Source organism: Leptodactylus fuscus, chromosome 3 (assembly GCF_031893055.1).
Source record: "Leptodactylus fuscus isolate aLepFus1 chromosome 3, aLepFus1.hap2, whole genome shotgun sequence".
Classification (NCBI taxonomy): Eukaryota; Metazoa; Chordata; class Amphibia; order Anura; family Leptodactylidae; genus Leptodactylus; species Leptodactylus fuscus.
Genome location: NC_134267.1, coordinates 22,925,301 through 22,941,799, shown reverse-complemented (window position 1 = coordinate 22,941,799; position 16,499 = coordinate 22,925,301). Strand labels below are relative to the sequence as shown.

The 16,499-nt window shown below is 42.9% G+C and overlaps 1 protein-coding gene across 1 annotated transcript in view; it reads right to left on the bottom strand.

Moving 5' to 3' along the window:
- Window positions 1-8,386: 8,386 nt before the first annotated feature.
- Window positions 8,387-16,499, bottom strand: part of LOC142196879 (calpain-13-like) — a 347,930-nt gene continuing 339,817 nt past the window's right edge. The window contains exon 28 of the mRNA XM_075266865.1: window positions 8,387-8,401. The gene's annotated coding sequence lies outside the window, so the exon portion shown is untranslated. The remainder of the gene's footprint in view (window positions 8,402-16,499) is intronic.

Sequence of the window (16,499 nt, the reverse complement as noted above, 5' to 3'; positions counted from 1 at the left end):
TGGTGGTGTCATGGTGTGGGGAATATTTTCTCGGCACTCTTTGGGCCCCTTGGTACCAATTGAGCATCGTTGCAACGCCAAAGCCTACCTGAGTATTGTTGCTGACCATGTCCATCCCTTTATGACCACAATGTACCCAACATCTGATGGCTACTTTCAGCAGGATAATGCAATGCCATGTCATAAAGCTGGAATCATCTCAGACTGGTTTCTTGAACATGACAATGAGTTCACTGTACTCCAATGGCCTCCACAGTCACCAGATCTCAATCCAATAGAGGAGCATCTTTGGGATGTGGTGGAACGGGAGATTCGCATCATGGATGTGCAGCCGACAAATCTGCGGCAACTGTGTGATGCCATCATGTCAATATGGACCAAAATCTCTGAGGAATGCTTCCAGCACCTTGTTGAATCTATGCCACGAAGAATTGAGGCAGTTCTGAAGGCAAAAGGGGGTCCAACCCGTTACTAGCATGGTGTACCTAATAAAGTGGCCGGTGAGTGTGTATATATATATATATATATATATATATATATACAGCTGGTATAACTTGGGTATCTCCTGTATATAATTCTATATGTACAGCTGGTATAACCTGGGTGTCTCCTGGGTGTCAGCCGGTATAACCTGGATATATACAGTATGTAATTATATATGTACAGCTGGTATAACCTGGGTGTCTCCTGTATATAATTATATATGTACAGCTGCTATAACCTGGGTATATACTGTATATAATTCTATATGTACAGCTGGTATAACCTGGGTATCTCCTGTATATAGTTATATATGTACAGTTGGTATAAGTTATACATCTTCTTGTATATAGTGATATGGACCATGCTGATATAACCTGGGTATCTCCTGTATATAATTATATATGTACAGCTGGTATAACCTGAACATCTCCTGTATATCATTCTATATGTACCGCTGATATAACCTGGGTATCTGTTGTATATATAATTATATATGCACAGCTGGTATAACCTAGGTATCTCCTGTATATAATATATATGTTCAGCTGGTATCAGTTATACATCGTCTTGTATATAGTGATATGGATCAGACTGGTATAACCTGGGTATCCCCTGTATATAATATATATGTACAGCTGGTATCAGTTATACATCGTCTTGTATATAGTGATATGGATCAGACTGGTATAACCTGGGTGTCTTCTGGTTTAGAATAATACATAAAATTCCTCTCGCCCAATCTGCTTCTCCTTCCTTTGTAAAACACAGGACTGGTCTTAACGTGCAGATATCTGTTTATTTAATGCGAGCAAGGTGAATTATGGGAGGAAATGAAATTTTGCCTGTTCATCCAAAATAATGGACTATGGAAACTTTCCCTTCCTTAGACAAGAAATATGTTTGAGGTGAACACTTCAATTTTCCCCTCATTTTCCATGAAGCTCAAGCACTTTCAAACAAATAAAATAATTCTCGCTGTGAATATTACATTTGTCTGGACCAGTTCAATCCGGACGCAGCAATAACAGCGTGAGAGATGTTGTTAAATCTCACAGTATGAAGTCACATAACAAATTGACATTAAATAATTCCTAACACATGAGGGAAGCGTCACATAAACACAGGGGCGGCTAATGATATTCCAGCTCATTGCGTCCTGCACATTGTCCAGACACTTCTGGCAACACATCAGTAAATAAAGGGGCTCATGTAAATAAAGTTTAACATTGTATCAAGAGACGCTTGACTGAACCTTATCACATACTTCCAATATCTAGTTCGAGGGGTTTTCCAAAATGTCATTTCATGTTGATGACTTATGCACAAGACGCCTAGACCCTGCACAGATCAGCTGTCCTAATGGTCAGGCAGCACATGCAGTGTTACTCCTCCTAAGTAATAGTGGCATGGTAATACACCAACTGCACCGCTATATGATAGACAGAGCTGCTGCGCCACTTCTATCACTTGGATACAACACTGCCCAGACCACGAGCGGCTGCCCGCACCCACAGGCTGGCGACACAGCTCATCTATATGGGGTTCAGGCGTCGGACCCCACAGATCACATACTGATCAGTGTAATAAAATAAATTTAAGTGCGGAAAACCCCTTTAAAGTAAACATCTTCATAATTGTATCTACTTGTCTAGATAATTCTCTGACTCCACATTGATACATTTTACATGCAGGAATACATTGTACAGTGGGTCTGTCAGTAGAAGTCACCTCACCGACACGTGACATCTGGGGTTCTGAAGTGTAACCAAAAGGTATCTATAGGATATAGAAACTCATATAAATTCATTAACAAAAAAATTGGCGTCAAGAAGGACTTGTTGGAATAGAATGAAACTTTCTCAGTGTAATGTAATGATGATCTATGGAAGTGACGACAATATTATAGCCAAAGGAGAAGGATATTGGGGAGAACTGGATACAAGATGAGATACGGCAGGACATGGAGGTATATACAGGATCTGTATGGTATATAGCAGTACATTTACCACAGATGTTACACCTGTAGTCTGGATACAAGATGAGATACGGCAGGACATGGAGGTATACAGGCTCTGTATGGTATATATCACTACATTTATCACAGATGTTACACCTATAGTCTGGATACAAGATGAGATACGACAGGACATGGAGGTATATACAGGTTCTGTATGGTATATAGCAGTACATTTACCACAGATGTTACACCTGTAGCCTGGATACAAGATGAGATACGGCAGGACATGGAGGTATATACAGGCTCTGTATGGTATATAGCAGTACATTTACCACAGATGTTACACCTATAGTCTGGATACAAGATGAGATACGACAGGACATGGAGGTATATACAGGTTCTGTATGGTATATAGCAGTACATTTACCACAGATGTTACACCTGTAGCCTGGATACAAGATGAGATACGGCAGGACATGGCGGTATATACAGGATCTGTATGGTATATAGCAGTACATTTACCACAGATGTTACACCTGTAGTCTGGATACAAGATGAGATACGGCAGGACATGGAGGTATATACAGGCTCTGTATGGTATATAGCAGTACATTTACCACAGATGTTACACCTATAGTCTGGATACAAGATGAGATACGACAGGACATGGAGGTATATACAGGCTCTGTATGGTATATAGCAGTACATTTACCACAGATGTTACACCTGTAGCCTGGATACAAGATGAGATACAGCAGGACATGGAGGTATATACAGGTTCTGTATGGTATATAGCAGTACATTTACCACAGATGTTACACCTGTAGCCTGGATACAAGATGAGATACGGCAGGACATGGCGGTATATACAGGATCTGTATGGTATATAGCAGTACATTTACCACAGATGTTACACCTGTAGTCTGGATACAAGATGAGATACGGCAGGACATGGAGGTATATACAGGCTCTGTATGGTATATATCACTACATTTATCACAGATGTTACACCTGTAGTCTGGATACAAGATGAGATACGGCAGGACATGGAGGTATATACAGGCTCTGTATGGTATACAGCAGTACATTTGCTACAGATGTTACACCTATAGTCTGGATACAAGATGAGATACGGCAGGACATGGAGGTATATACAGGCTCTGTATGGTATACAGCAGTACATTTGCTACAGATGTTACACCTATAGTCTGGATACAAGATGAGATACGGCAGGACATGGAGGTATATACAGGCTCTGTATGGTATACAGCAGTACATTTGCTACAGATGTTACACCTATAGTCTGGATACAAGATGAGATACGACAGGACATGGAGGTATATACAGGCTCACAGAGTTTTCCTCTGCAGACTTTCTCTTAACATTATATCTACGGGAAAGCTGCCGGCGTTTCCGTAGATATAATTGACATGCTGTGGTTTGCAAAGCTGCAACGGCTTTGCAAATCGCAGCGTGTCCGCGCTGCGATCTTTTCCACAAAGTCGGGATGGGATTCACATGAATCCACTTTGCCTGCACTGTACAATGCCGCAATTTTTCCCGCAGTGTCTCCACTGCGGGCAAATCGCGGCGTTTCCGGTCCGTGGGGCCCCGGCCTAAGGAAGGTTTTCAAACTTATTCTGCAAACCAGAAAAATATATTTTTGTAATCTGTAAAGTTAACACATTAATTTGTGGCTACAACAGAAGGTTCAAAGAAACATAAACCAAATGGGTATCCTCGCTGGCTCCGACAGGATGAAAACGAAACCACGGTAAGATAAGATTTTCCGTGGGCGGTTCATGGTGGAAACAAAAGAAGTTTACAGAGAACACCTCGATGTGTTATGGAAAGTTGTTTGTAGCTCAGATAAAGATCTTTCACTTTCTAGGTGATGATCAAAAATGTTGATCGGAAAACAAAGCCGGTGCTGTCTGGAGCGCCTCGTCTTGTGGGTTTGACTTCTCGTCGGGACCTTCCAGTTGTGGTCAGTGGAAGCCTCTACCAAATGTTATGTGGAATTACTGACTTTCCATTAAAGTTCACAAGACCGTTGAGCTTCCTTGTACTCCTCGGGGCTTTCCAGTGTGACTAGTGGGGTCACCCAACCTGGTGCTAATGGTGGTGGAGACACCTACTGAGATCTTCATGCAAAGCACTGCAGGTAGTGCTCAGTTACCACAAAAGCATCCTTATAAATAACACATTGGGGATTTTTGCTCTAAAAATTACCTTCTGTATAGTCCTTACCATACTATGATGCTTTCTGACAATGCATTGCACCCAAATGTCTTAGTCGTGAGGTGGATGTATGTTGGGAAAGGCTCCAAAGTATGCCAGTGGATGGGCCCCATAGTGACAACAATGAGAGAGATTTATTATAAGTAGTGCATTATGCGCTGGTACAACGTTGAAAGTCCCACAAGCTGGAATTGAAATCTGCGATAGCCAGGGACTAGCTTACAGGCTTGTTTTATTAAGGACATTTGTTAGGGTTAAGTGTCACGTCGCTGTAGGTCTGACTATTAGGTTCACCACTGACCAGGATATTACCATTGCGGCAGCTCTATAGGAGTGAATGGAGCACTGGTCATGTAAGTGCGCTGCTGCTTCATTCAAAAGGAGGCTTGAGGGTAAGTGTCTTCTAACTTCTAGGCCTCGGGCAAAGCCGACTGCGCATGCTTGCGGCCACTAGAAAAATGGCCGCTTACATAGTATTGTAAGCGGCCATTTTCTCGTGGCCGGTGTGCATGCGCACTTGGCTTTGCCCTAGGCCGAGGCTTAGAAGTTAGAAGACACCGCTGGAAGAAGACACGGTGAAGACCTCGTTCCAGAAGAGGATGGAGGTGGCGCTGGAGAGTTCTCTGGCAGCTTTAAGGATGCCCCCAGTGCTGTCTGAGCACTGGGGCCCGCCCCCAGTGCTGCGAAATAACTCATTTACACAACGTCAAAAACTGGGATTTTAGTCGAACGGTGGCGCGGAGAAGACAACGAAAGGTAGGAGACGAATAGCCTTTCTTACAGCTATTCTGACCTGTTAGAAAAAAAAAGGTTCGAAAGATAGGATCCCTTTAAGCTAGAGTCACACAGATTTTTTTTAAAAAAAAACCCTGCCTTCTAGCTCTCGCATTAACTTCAATAGGAATGAGGAGGTAGAATAAACCGAGATGCGACTTTGACATTGTTTTCTGTTTACTATTATCAACCATTTCTAGATTTGTTATTTCTTTGAGGTCGAGAACAAACGGTGCAGAAAAACCGTGTTTTTTTTTGTTGCAGTTGTTGTTATGTTTTTTGGTCCAAAACCATGAGCGCATTTACTAGAAGGGGGAGTAGTATTCCTTTATACTTCCCATTCTTTTTGAAGCCACTCTTGACTTTGGCTCAAAAAAAGCAAAGCAAAACCTTAAAAAAAAAACAAAAAAAAAACCTGCCGCTTTTCCAAGTGTGGCCTGAGTCTACAAAAAGTTTCACACACAGTGATTTTTTTTTGGAAAAACACTACTGCATTTTTGGATGTAATTTTTTTGAACCGAAGCCAGACATTGATCCAACAGGAAGGTTAATTCTGTCCTTCATATTTCCCATTCCTTCTGAATCCATTCAAAAAAACTGCATTAAAGACTGCACGTCCATTTTTCGGCATGTGTGAAACCGCTCCAATAAAGCGGTCAGTGTGCTACATTTGTATCGTTTTTCAATAATTAATGTAATAACAATGCTTTAACATTACGTAAACCCGAAATAATAGTTTGATTTAAGCCATTTAGAGCATCCAAGGAACCAGCGCAGGCCATGAAGAATGACATCTGGGATGTATTAGTAACAGACCCTCGCTGCCTGGCTAAAATATTGTCCGGAGGATAAGAAAAAGGTTTAATACAGATGATAGCTTGTTCCAAAAATGCAACTGTTTTGGAAAATTATTTCTACCCTAAGTTAGCTTGGAATGTGCAAAATTAACTTTAAAAAAAAGGATATTTTAGGACTGTGAGTTTTGGTTACCTGGGAACGGGGGAAATGTTGTCTTTAAGCTATGACAACCAACAATGGTAAACTTAACGCACCATCCCTGGAGTTGGAGCAGCGCCATAAAGCTGATGAGAAAATGGCAAGATCTGTAATTTGATGCAACATGCGAGCTGTGGATAACTCTCTATACATTATATACTGTATATATGTAAATGGACTTCTGCTGTTTGTTCTTTATGCACGGCCAAATCACTTGACCAATCTGAACTAAATTTGGCGCATAGATCAATCAGGCACTTCTGAAGGTTTTAGACCTGGTTTCTGCTCTCTAAGGCCTACCGTTTTCGACATATTCATAAAACCAAATATAATGTAGCACCATTGGCTTCCATATCAAGGACCTTCCGTCACATCACATTATCCATATTAGCTTAGATCAACGGGTCCTTCATTCTTAGCCTCACTGACATACACCATATTGTAGATCCAGTAGGGGGTGCTGCCTCGGCTCTGGAAGTGTTAACTGTTCTTTCTGCCAGCCCATCACAGGTAACACACCCCGAACTTCAGCATTTTCGCACCGGCATCTTACTAGCAGGAAAAAGAAGTGAGCAGCTCCCATCAAAGTGAATGAAAGCCATTTTTGCAAACGGAATTTGAGTCGGACTCCGCGTCAAACTCCGCCTGCAAAAACTCCATGTGAACTAGCCCTATCCCTCCTGGTTTGACATGGACACAGTAGGTGATGCCTCATATTAACAGTCACAGCAGGCAGCGCCACCTTCTGGATCCACTGCATGCCAGGCAGCATCTGAATTTACCCACTCCATTCTAGCATCTATCATACACCACTACCAGAGGATTTCGGCACTCACTGTTGTTCTCGGTTATCAACCACAGCATACATATATATATACCGCGTACACTCTCTGCTATCAGCCATTATAAGATTGTATACCTACATATATAACACTCACTGTTGTTCTCTGTTATCAGCCATTATTAGAGACTTGTATCTGTACATATATACAAACCTCACTCACTGTTGTTCTCTGTTATCAGCCATTATTAAGCAGGGTTCACACTAGTGTCGGTGTCCGACAGCTAATGTCCGATGCTAATGTCCGTGGAAGATTTTAACATCGGACACTAGCTGTGTCCGTTTGCAATTTGCATGATTTTAAATGGGACACCATGTATTGTCATTTAGTGTCCTTTACTGTCCTTAAGTGTCCGTTTACAAAGGTGTCCGATTTTTCAAGCGGACACCTAAACCCTACATTTAGGCTAAAATCTTCCGCGGACATTAGCATCGGACACTAGCTGTCGGACACCGCCGCTAGTGTAAACAACCCCTTAGAGACTTGTATCTATACATATATACAAACCTCACTCACTGTTGTTCTCTGTTATCAGCCATTATCAGAGGATTTTATCAAAGAATACACACACATAAATATTATCCTTCAGTAGCAGGTTGTGCACTTTGCTCCATAATCCTAAATGGGAAGGTATATTGGATCGGATGTCTGTACCAACCAAACAGATTAGCTTCCTTGATTTTCACAGAGGACTTGGACAGATGGCAGCTGACACCAGGTCGGGTCTCTGTTCCATTTTTTTTTTTTTTTAGAGCATATTCAAATCATGTCTATTTTCACTGACCCAAGCCATCCACTGCTGCGTGGCTCCTATTACTTGAAAGAGAGTGAATCAGCTCGCACCGCCCGTCCACTGGCAGCTTCCAAATTTTCACAGTGATGATCTATCCACATGATAAGTCATCAGATGTGATCTGTTGGGGTCTGATACTGGCACCCTTCACAGATCATCTTATCTAACATCTTCCAGGTGGATGGCCGGCGTGCACAGCATCCCTCCTAGTTTTCCCACCAAGACTCTTATAGTCACTTCTCAACACTAAGTTTATGAGAATTAAGCAGGATTTACACAGTCCGGTGAAGGGCTGAAGAGCGCCCATTGGTGTCTCTTGTATCGACCTTCTATACAGGACCATACAGGAGCACATAGAGTTTAATGTGATTGCTGGTATTACATCCCTACTTATACAGGGTGATGTGCTGGTGACAATCATCCATCATTTAAGTAACAGAAACATTGCAATCAGCCGACAAACAAGCGTCACCGCTGCGGCCGCCGATGCTTACGCTGTAACTGATTACCGGCTTTCCCATAAAGAAGGCCTGTCACCAAGTACAAAGGCTGAATAGTGTAATTCAATGGCCCCTGATCAAACTGACATTTTTATTTTCAGTCCGATGAGGACACGGCCTAAAATCACCTTTAGGACACGGCTCCATTCTACAAATCTGACATATGTGGTTATAACTTTGAAATGCTTTAACTTAACTGAGTGATTTTGACCACATTTTTTGTTGCACATTGCAGAGAATTCATGAGAAAACTGGCATAGAGCAATGATCTAGAGGTGCACATTTGGTGCAAAGCCCTTCCTTGCACCTCAAGACCCGAATTGCTCCTTACTCATCACTGTGTGCCTCAGCCCCACTGATTTATTATAACTCACTTCAGTTTTGTGGTGTTAGAATGGAAATCAAAGCCAGTTCCTGAAACAGATTTCCATTCTGTCACTGGGACGTCCAACAACTTTATGGAGAGGTCTCTGTGACATTAGGGCCATTTATTAAAGGGGTTGTCCCGTCACAAGGATCCTATCTATAATGCTTATTAATGTGAATGTAAGACTTTTCCTAAATACACTGCTTCAGCAAAACTGCTTTGTTTGGCCACTATCTCACTTTATTCATTTTTTTGTGGCCACAGCCCTGACCTAGCTGCTCCGGAGTCAAGTGATGTGTCTGCCTGCTCTCAGGGGGGAGGGAGGAGGGGCTATGTGCACGGGAGCGAGCCTGAAGGGGGGGGGGGATAGTTTACCCATTGGGGGACAGATGAAGCCAGCAACATCGCTATGCTTCTGCCCTGCATGAAGCCAGCAGCGGCAGAAGCGATGCTGCTATTCTGGGGCGGGGGGGGCGGAGGAGCAGAATAACAGCATTGCTTCTGCCGCTGCTGTCTTCATGCAGGGCAGAAGCATAGCGATGTTGCTGGCTTCACCTGTGCCGGCGTCTAACTCCCCGGCATCCGCTGTAATAGGCGGATGCTGGGGACTGTTAGACGCCGGCACAGGCACATCGCTATGCTTCTGCCCTGCATGAAGACAGCAGCGGCAGAAGCGATGCTGTTCCGCTCCGGGGTCACATATGCAAAGCCAAGCGGCGAGATGCCGCCGGCCCTGCGTGCACGCTCATACACCAGTCTAGCCTTCACAATGCTAATACAGACCCGCAGGGTGTCGGGCCGGCGGCATCTCGCCGCTTGGCTTCGCATATGTGACCCCGCCCACCAATGACGAAACAAAGCCGGAAGACAGAAGATTTTAGAGGAACGAAGACGGGTGAGTATGCGACGTGGGAGTACCCCTTTAAGATACACAGTCTTAAAGGGATCCTATCATTAAAATGATATTTTTTCTCACTAACACATAGGAATAGCCTTAAGAAAGGCTATTCTTCTCCTACCTTTAGATGTCTTCTCCGCGCCGCTGTTCCGTAGAAATCCCAGTTTTTGTCGGTATGCAAATGAGTTCTCTCACAGAACTGGGGGCAGTCCCCAGCGCTCAAACAGCACTGGGGGCGTCCCCAATGCTAAGAGAGAAATCTCCAGCGACGCCTCTATCTTCTTCTGGCATGGCCTCTCCCTGCGTCTTCTTCTGGTGCTGGGTTCAAACTTCTAGAGGCTCGACGGCAGAGCCAACTGCGCATGCCCGTGGCCATTTTCTTGTGGCCGTTTACCCCAGCTTATTGTGTAAGCGGCCACACAAAAATGGCCGTGGGCATGTGCAGTCGGCTCTGTCCGAGGCCCGATGGCAGAGCTGACTGCGCATGTGTAGAAGTTTGAACCCAGCGCCGGAAGAAGACGCGGAGAGAGGCCATTCCAGGCAAAGATGGAGGCGTTTTAATGATAGAATCCTTTTAATAAATTTGCTCCAATGTACTTCATGTTAGTGGTAAACTTTTGTCTATGTATTTTTTTGCATTTATTAGAAAAATTAAAAAATAGCAAATTTGGAAAAAAAATTCAAGTTGAAATGCTTTTCTTTTCAAACCCCAAATAATTATAAAATATAAATTTACCCTATTTCTGCTTTATGCATAATTTTTTAAACATGCTGTATTACCTGTCCCTAAGTTACTTATAGGAAGTGTTGGGGGCCAGCACTTTATTTATCTCTGTCAATTACAAGGTAATACAAGGAGGCAGCACTATCTGTGCCTGTATTGCTTAAAAGGAGAAACAAGGAGGCCGTACTAATTGTGCCTACAGTACAATATTTACAGGGAGAGACAAAAAGACACCACTATTTGTGTCTGAATAATATATAGAAAGAGAGACAGGGAGGTAGCCCTATCTGTGCCACATTGTCAATAGGAATTAACACTGGGCAGTACCTTCTGCATCTACAGTCTATAGGCGAAAGGACAAGCCATCGTACTACACTGAAGCCAGGTGTATACTGTAGATATTCTAGTGCGTATCCTATACATATACAAGTAGACCAAACAACTACATCTTGCAAGAATATAATGTAAAAAATATGGCTTCTGCCTCATATCAATAAAGTTTAAGATGCTCCTATACTTCTGAATGGTTGTCTGCTGGCCCCTTATTTTGACAAATCCTGATGTCCCTTGACAGTTTCTATTGGTGGAGGATCCCAAAAAGACAGTAAACAGTTTATGCCAAAATTCTTAGCTTATGTGTATGGGGAGCCTGAATACATACATATGTATACAGACACATAAATGCTAGAAACTTGGGAGCCATACTATAGATTTAGGATCACTGGTTTGCATACCGCGAGGACCTTCATGAGATGAGATACACGTATCCTTATGTACGTCCCATTGTCTATAATAAAACCCTGGAAGAACATTTTAAGAATCCTTCTATTTTTAGGTCTATTTCCTGCCAGAATTATACACGACCCCTAAATGTCCGACATGCAGTTTAGTAGGAGGATGTAACGTTGATTTCCTTCTATAGTAATCCAATTTCTCCGACCTCTGAGATTCTTGTGAACAATCCTTCTTAGGTTACACTTTATGACCTTGTATATGACGGAGATGTCTGCCAAATACTGAGCTTGTGAATTTATGATCTGCAAACATTTACTATTGACTTGATCTCCATCTGAATAAGTTTTATACAAATCTGATTAATATGGAAGATATATAGACTTGTTTCCATACTGGCGGGTATCCTTGTAACTTATATGCAGTTGATGTTTGGTGTTAAGGACCGGCAGACTATGACTGGCGGTGTTTCGCAGTAGTCACGTCACGCCCTTCACACATGGCGGTTGGCATTAGTAAAGGGATTTTACCAACGAAAAACTTAAAAGAAATAAATGGTGGATGAAGCAGCTGTGGGCTCACACTGTCATGTCATCTGTATGGCGGCATGTTGACTCTTCCAGTCCACTGATCTCCAAGGCTCCTCACACTGTGCAGAGTCAAGATCTGTCCATGGGGTCCGGCTTACAGGAAGCAGAATTCTCTTTCGTAGTTATCAGGTTTGGTGAAAACTGTACTTTTTTTCAGTTCTTGACTGGCATTGAATTCCAATCTGTCACACGTGTAGGAGCCTTTACTAAAACTGACATATCGGACAGGCTCTCACTGACAACACTTAGATTAGGGCAATGCTAGCTAGAACTTTAGAGCCTGTTTTCTACTACACAGTACAGTCATATTAATCTGATCACCGCCTACTTTTGACGTCAACGTTAAATAACCATTCGCAGAAGGAAAGTGTCATCAGTCATCTGGGTGCACTCATCATTGTGGAAGGTACAATGGATCAACAGAAGTATCCATCTATCCTTGCGGATCATGTTTACCCCTACAATCAAATTGTTTTTCCTCAGGATGATGGCATCTACCAGCAGGACAATGCGACGTGTCATAAAGCTTGCAGTGTACGTGCGTGGTTTGAGGAGCACCAGGATGAGTTTACCGTACTCCCTTGGTCAGCAAATTCCCGGACTTGAATCCAATTGAGAATCTGTTGGACCACCTCAATCGGGTTCTTTGCGCCATGGATGCTCAACCGCGTAACCTAGCGCAGCTGGCCACGGCACGGCTCAACATCCCAGCGAACATCATCACAACATCTCCTCTCTACCTGCACGTCTCGCAGTGGTCCACTCTGCCAAAGGGGGTTATTCTGGATTTTGACAAGTGGTCACATTAATATGACTGGACTGTGTATATACAGTCCTATGAAAAAGTTTGGGCACCCCTATTAATCTTAATCATTTTTAGTTCTAAATATTTTGGTGTTTATAACAGCCATTTCAGTTTGATATATCTAATAACTGATGGACACAGTAATATTTCAGGATTGAAATGAGGTTTATTGTACTAACAGAAAATGTGCACTATGCATTAAACCAAAATTTGACCGGTGCAAAAGTATGGGCACCTCAACAGAAAAGTGACATTAATATTTAGTAGATCCTCCTTTTGCAAAGATAACAGCCTACTGTAGCTTTTAATCAGTTCCTGGATCCTGGATAAAGGTATTTTGGACAAACAATTCAAGTTCAGTTAAGTTTGATGGTCGCCGAGCATGGACAGCCCGCTTCAAATCATCCCACAGATGTTCAATGATATTCAGGTCTGGGGACTGGGATGGCCATTCCAGAACATTGTAATTGTTCCTCTGCATGAATGCCTGAGGATTTGGAGCGGTGTTTTGGATCATTGTCTTGCTGCAATATCCATCCCCGGCGTAACTTCAACTTCGTCACTGATTCTTGAACATTATTCTCAAGAATCTGCTGATACTGAGTGGAATCCATGCGACTCTCAACTTTAACAAGATTCCCGATGCCGGCATTGGCCACACAGCCCCAAAGCATGATGGAACCTCCACCAAATTTTACAGTGGGTAGCATGTGTTTTTCTTGGAATGCTGTTTCTTTTTGGACGCCATGCATAACGCCTTTTTTTATAACCAAACAACTCAATTTTTGTTTCCAAAATGAAGCTGCCTTGTCCAAATGTGCTTTTTCATACCTCAGGCAACTCTATTTGTGGCGTACGTGCAGAAACGGCTTCTTTCTCATCACTCTCCCATACAGCTTCTATTTGTGCAAAGTGCGCTGTATAGTTGACTGATGCACAGTGACACCATCTGCAGCAAGATGATGCTGCAGCTCTTTGGAGGTGGTCTGTGGATTGTCCTTGACTGTTCTCACCATTCTTCTTCTCTGCCTTTCTGATATTTTTCTTGGCCTGCCACTTCTGGGCTTAACAAGAACTGTCCCTGTGGTCTTCCATTTCCTTACTATGTTCCTCACAGTGGAAACTGACAGGTTAAATCTCTGAGACAACTTTTTGTATCCTTCCCCTGAACAACTATGTTGAACAATCTTTGTTTTCAGATCATTTGAGAGTTGTTTTGAGTAGCCCATGATGCCACTCTTCAGAGGAGATTCAAATAGGAGATCAACTTGCAATTGGCCACCTTAAATACCTTTTCTTATGATTGGATACATCTGGCTATGAAGTTCAAAGCTCACTGAGGTTACAAAACCAATTTTGTGCTTCAGTAAGTCAGTAAAAAGTAGTTAGGGGAATTCAAATCAATAAAATGATAAGGGTGCCCATACTTTTGCACCGGTCAAATTTTGGTTTAATGCATATTGCACATTTTCTGTTAGTACAATAAACCTCATTTCAATCCTGAAATATTACTGTGTCCATCAGTTATTAGATATATCAAACTGAAATGGCTGTTGCAAACACCAAAATATTTAGAACAAAAAATGATTAAGATTAATAGGGGTGCCCAAACTTTTTCATAGGACTGTAGGTTCATAAAATATGATGTTCACCAAACAGCCCCCTACACAACAGTAAAAAAAACATGACCGTGCACTCTCTGAGTGTCTCCTGGTGTTATGCTCCGATATCTTTAAAGCAGGTCCTATTCAGATCCATCCAAAATGGGCACACAGACCTGGAAGACAAGTTGGCCCCATACAAACGACCGAGTGTGGTGTCCGAAGGGGCTTCCAATGCTGTTACGATAATTATAAAGCAGGTGCTACTCCATGAAATCGGAACCCCCATGTCATCCGAATGCATCCTGCTAGAAAAACAGATGTATGGCCAGCCTCTCTCACGGTACAGGGACATCGCTGCCCAAATAAACAGCAACGATATCTCTGCGAAAAAGAAAAACAGGGCGCCGAGCCGACCCTAGTGCAGTAATTTCAATAAATGAAATGGAAATATAAGATGAAAACAGGATGGCCTCTCACCTTGGCAGGTTGTGTGAAACACAACAACCTATAGGCACAATCAAATGGAACATTCAGGAGGGCACATCTCTGCACAAAGGGCACATCCTGGAAATCAGTCAGCCTTCTACTGGTATAGAATACCACTAAAGTCAGGAAACGTCTTAAGAAAAAAAAAAAAAGGACTTCTGAAGGGGATCCCCTCAGTACTGCTGACTGACCTAAGTGGCTCCTTGCCATGACTGGATATAAAGTCCTTCAAACCTGCCCCAATAATGGCATTTTGGGTGCTATTTTGTAGGTGCCGTAGATCTCCATGGTTTATTTCTCTTTGGGTTTTAATCTTTAGGGCCTGAGCATCTGCCTGTCAGTATTCGGCCCCCATATAAAGTGGGTCAGTTAGCATGTATGAGCACATTGCTGCTTTCACTACATAACCTGAAGACTTGAAGGAATATTAGACCAAGGTCTGATACACAATATGTAGCAAAAATATCCACAAAATTGAAAAATAAACCTGCGATGTAAGCCTTTGTACGGCTCTATAATGGACATTATATCTGTAGAGTCTCTCAGGTTCTTTCCAAGCAGAGAGCTTTGCTAAAGGGTCTTTGTGGCGCGGCATGAAAAGAGCCAAACAAAAAGGGACAGAGAGCGAATGTCATCGAGGGTCAGTAAGGGCCATGGCATTCAGGCAATTACAGCTGTCTTGCTTTACATTTGTCCTGAGGGCCCCCCTTCTAAGCTGCTCCTTGAAGGATTTAGAAGCTTTACCATCTAGTTCTTCTTTTCCACGGATTTCACAGAGTACACAAAGTTCTCAATCAGATAACCAGGAAACAATTTTTTTTTTCTTTGATAAAAAAAAAATCTCATGACTTAAGGTGCATCGAACATTACATTCTATTTCTTAAAAGAGGACCTTTCACCCCCCTCCTGCCCATCAACTCCAGTTCTCAGCGTCTGTTAATAGTCCCCACTCCACTTATTCCAGCACAGTTGGAACTTTCTCTCTCGTCCCCACCGTTCCTGAGTAACAAGTACACATAATTTTGGTGTCTCATGTGCTATGTAAGCTCTGTAATGTCACGGGGGAACCAAGACTTCTTCACTGTAAGCACTGTGAATTATCCTACTATACTGTAATGACTGTGAATCTGGAGAATAACCTACACAGGAGTTGGTTATATACTGTAATGACTGTGAATCTTTGGACTAGCCTACCCCAGGAGCTGTTTCTATACTGTAAGGACTGTGAATCTGTATAATAGCCTACCCAGGAGCAGGATGTATACTGTAAGGACTGTGAATCTGTATAATAGCCTACCCAGGAGCAGGATGTATACTGTAAGGACTGTGAATCTTTGGACTAACCTACCCCAGGAGCTGTTTCTATACTGTAAGGACTGTGAATCTGTATAATAGCCTACCCAGGAGCAGGTGATAGCAGCAACAGCTTAAAAAACGGCTCAGATGTCTTCTTAAAGAGGACCTTTCACCATATCTGGGCACAGGCAGTGTTATATACTGCCAGAAAGCTGACAGTGCGCTGAATTCAGCGCACTGTCGGCTTTCCCGATCCGTGCCCGGTGTAAAGCGCTATCGGTCCCGGTACCGTAGCGGTTTACAGTCAGAAGGGCGTTTCTGACCATTAGCCAGAGACGTCCTTCTGCCTCGCGGCGCCAATCGCGCTGTACTGTGGAGCCGGGAGGAACGCCCCCTCCCTCTCCTGATAAT